Source organism: Hyaena hyaena, unplaced genomic scaffold, assembly GCF_003009895.1.
Source record: "Hyaena hyaena isolate Hyena2069 unplaced genomic scaffold, ASM300989v1 scaffold_1802, whole genome shotgun sequence".
In the NCBI taxonomy this organism is placed as follows: domain Eukaryota; kingdom Metazoa; phylum Chordata; class Mammalia; order Carnivora; family Hyaenidae; genus Hyaena; species Hyaena hyaena.
This window is the reverse complement of record NW_024082435.1, coordinates 140,743-145,220: the sequence shown is the minus strand read 5'-3', so window position 1 is coordinate 145,220 and position 4,478 is coordinate 140,743.

Here is a 4,478-nt window from a genome sequence, read left to right as displayed (position 1 = left end):
TTGAGGGGCGCCTGGGTGGCTTAGTCGGTTAAGCGTCCGACTTTCGCTTAGGTCATGATCTCGCGGTTCGTGGGTTCGAGCCCCGCGTCGGGCTCTGTGCTGACTGCCAGCTCAGAGCCTGGAGCCTGTTTCAGCCTGTGACTCCCTCTCTCTCTGACCCTCCCCTGCTCACGCTCTCTCTCTCTCTCTCTCTCTCCTAGAAATAAATAAAAACATTAAAAAAAAAAAAAACCACGAGAAGTGCTGGTTTCACCAATCAAGGTGGTGGCTCTTATGCCCCCTGCTCTCCTCTGACTATTGTTGGGTTTGTAAAATGGGCCATTCACTAGGCAGGGAGGCATCTGCTCTTGCTTTTCTCTCCCTCACTAGTTCCCTGTGTAATGCAAGTTGTTTGGGACCATTTTTGCTCATGTAGAGTAGCTGTAAAGGGAGGTTTTGCCTTCCTTAATGGAAGAACTTCTACTGCTGTTGGATGTATTCTACTTGGCATCCACCTGCACAGAGTTTGAGAAAGAGTCCATGCCATGATGGCAAGAGGGTGAAGTGAGCATAATCCCATGTCATTAGGCACCATGTCCTCTGCTCCTTCTTCAGTGACAGTAACTGATTGACTTCAGCACTGATATTCTCCATAGTGTGAGGTGCTGTGGCAAGCCTGAAACAGCCTCTGTCTGCCTTTGCAGGGCAGGAGCTTATGCTGTATTGTATAAACTGTTGGCACCTCGGTCAGTCACTGCTTGTCCTAGATAGTCTTATCTGAGAGCCAAAATTCTTTTCTTTTCCATGTAAACCATCATTAAAGTTGCAGCCACCATCAGGTTAAGAGAGGATGTTTTCCTGATGGCCACTAAATTTATGAAACTGATGGTTCAATGTGGACATTGAACTGTGAGTTGCCCCAAGGCTTCGCTATCTCGTTGCAGCAGAGAACTTAGTACATTAAGATCAGAAAACTGATAATAAAGGATTACTTGTAGATGACATAAAAACAAATGGAGGAGTATTCTTTAACAATAAACAGGGCTAGAAAAGAGATATATGCAGTATCTCTTCTCACTTTAGGGGAACTGTGGCCAAAGCACATCTGTTCCATTTGATCCACAACAAAATCATGATAGATAATCCTGAAATGGCAAAAGTATTTTGTCTTGAAAAAAATCATTAATTTGTTCCCCAAAGAAAAGCTAGGCAAAACTGTAAAACACAAAGAAATCATATAGCTTGTGTATGGAAGGCTTGAAAAATAAATACATATGCTGGATACCTTTAGCCTCCACTGGTCTATTTTCAAGAAGAGTAAAACCAACAAACCAAAAGACATTTCAGGTTAACAGCTATAATTTTTTCACAAGTTGTGGGATTCTGGAAAACACTTAAAGATGAGGGAAATGAGCCTAGTCTAACATAGCTCGAGGAAGTTGGCATAGGCTGCAAATCTTAGCCTGGGTTTGAATGGAACTCCATGAGCTGTGTGGCCTTTAGAAAATTACTCAGTCGGTCTGTGTTCCTGATTTTTCAACTGGCAAATGGAAATGATATCTACATCATAAGGTTTCTGAAAATACAGTAATAAAATAACAGCGTTGAGCCTGGCATATAGTAATTATTCAGTACCCACCCCACCCCAAACCGTCCTTAAAAAATAGGAATTTAAGATTTGTTTCTCTGTCTAGTGAAAGTAAGAGTAACATTAGAGAAAGGCTAAAAACAATTTTCAGATACTTTAAAAAGGGCAGACTCATTAAGCTGGTCTGAATTTACAAAAAAAAGAAGTCTTAGGGGGTAACCTAAAAAGAGAGAAACCTGGTGTATAATAAATCCCAAATGAGGTTTAATAACCAAATCTTTGCCTTTTAACCCTTAGTTTGGAGGGGATGCAAAATCTTGGTGCTTGTGTGCACATCTTGCTAAATCAGACACCAGGCCTATCCTACTCCCAGTTCTTCTCTACAATGCATACATGGACAAAGCACCATATACCCATCAAAAGAGTGACAACTTGAGTACATATTTCAACTTTGGTATGAAAAAGAAAATAAAAGAAAAAAATAGTGTGGCAATTACTGACACGCATTTAAAAATGACAATTCTTTTAGCTACATTATACACCCATATTGTATCTTCATAGGCAGATTTTTAAAACCTATCCAATAATGCAGCTGTCAAAAGTCATCTAACTGCTTGGAAAGTCCTTTTCAGGACAATTATTTATCACTCTGTCCCTTAAGAGATTACGATGAAAGGAATTCTATCAGAGTTCATATCAACTCCTTTTTGAGAAGGGTTTTAAAGAGTGACTTGTTGATCTAATAGAAACCATGTTGTGTTGCTTTCAAGTGTTCAAACCATGGGTAAAAAGAGTTTCCTTAGAATTTAGAAGAATCTTTGTGGACATTTGCTCAACAGAAGTGGTCAGGAATAGACCTTCTCAACTTTAAGATAACCAAGTGGCAAGAACCAGTCATGCACTTCTTGCTGTTTCAAACCAAGTGTGATTCTGAGATGGGCAAGAATAAGCCTGCATGGGGCGCCTGGGTGGCTCAGTCAGTTCAGCGTCTGACTTCAGCTCAGGTCATGATCTCACTGCTTGTGGGTTTGAGCCCCGCGTCAGACTCTGTGCTGACAGCTCAAAGCCTGGAGCCTGTTTCAGATTCTGTGTCTCCCTCTCTCTCTGACCCTCCCCTACTCGCACTCTGTCTCTGTCTCAAAAATGAAGAGATGTTAAAAAAAAAAAAACTTAAGAAAAGAATGAGCCTGCATCCCAATATTGCCAGATTGCCAAAATGCTGACTCAGGTTCTAGGATTTCCAGTTAAGGAGAAATGGGGAAACTGGGGAAAAATCACTTAGCTTAGGGGTTTTTGTTAGGAATAATTCAGTGGGTAGGGAAGTTATAGGGGACAGATGTTTTTGGTCATGTGGACAGAGTGAGTGCTTCCATCTAAATCAGGTTAAAAGAGTTTAACTTGGATACAAGAAGGATATGAAGATGGTTTTGCATTCATTCAAAAATGTGTTTCTTGGATTTCCCTGTGTCTAGCACCAGGTTATTTGAGACAGTGCAGGACTAAATCTTTTTGGAGTGGTGTGATTATATATTGAAGCAATTAGTCATCATGATAAAAACAGTGTTTATCAACAGTTATTCAATTGGTCTGATTGTATGCTATAAAAAGCAGAGTTTCTCATCATGGGGTTATCCTTGGAAGGAGGTGAAATGTATTGACTGAATGTAATGGAGACAGTGTCTAAGAAGCCAGGTCCTGGGGTAGGTCTCAGTCACATTGGAGGGGAATTGTCCAAGGAGAGCAAAGTATCAGTTTTGGAAGACTTTTAAATAAAAACCTCAGTGCAGGGTGTGGGTTCTGTCTAAAGGCAAACAGGAGGGGACTCAGGAAGACAGTCTTTTTAAAGTTCTTTCTAAATCTAATATTTTGTGTATAATCGCCAAACAGAATCAACAGAAACAACACTCTAGGCCTCTCCTCTCCTGCTTTGGACATTGTTTCCACATTGATTTTTCTGTGCATAAGAGAAGGTTTTCTCTGGGGAGATCCTGTTTGGGCTTTGTTTAGGTGACTTTGGGGATGCCTATAGGCTCTGGGTAAGTGAGTTTCCTCTCCTAGGGTGTTTTTGTTTCCCTTGGGTGACAAAGCAGTATCCTAGACACATAGACAATAATCAGACGTATTTATAGCCACTGTGGAACCTGTAAAACAGCTTGGGGCTTTATAGAATGAACTCAGAGACAGTCATTGAAGCCCATGGACATTCTTAGAATATACCACACTCAATGTTGCTACCTGCTCACCCTTGTTCACTAATGCTGCCTCAGACTATCTCCATGGGAGTTTTTACTTCATGCCTTTGAGCACCAATGCTACCTACCAACTCAACTTTGAGGATTGTGAGAAGGCTGCCTTCCCATGGATACTGCCATATTTATACATTATTTTTGTCTACTTCATTTTCCCCTTACAGTATCTACTTACTGGTTTTTTTTTTAATTTTTATATAAAATGTATTCATTCAAAAGATAGTTATCCCAGACTCTGGACTAGAGACTGCAGAGTAGTAGCTGAGTCAAACAGTTTGAGTTCAACAATTGTTTTTGTTTCTAAATATTTCATTTTTAAAAACTAGGTAAACAATAAGATCTTTTATTACACTTTAATATTTGTCTAATGTACTTCTGTAACAATTTCTTTCCTCCCTGTTGAAAGTAAGAAGATTTATGGAAAGTGAGAGTTATTACCCTGCCTCTAGTTAAGAAATAAGTATACTGTTTGTCAGCCTATACCTCCCTTCAAAATAAATGGATACATTTTACATTTGAGGGAAGAAATGCACCATTCTGTTCCAGTAATGAAATGAGTTATAGCTTGAAGTAGAAGTTGGATATTTCCTATTTTTCACTTTTATAATTGAATATTGAATACCTTTTGTAAAGCAGTAAGCGGGTCAGAGCCTGGAATGCTA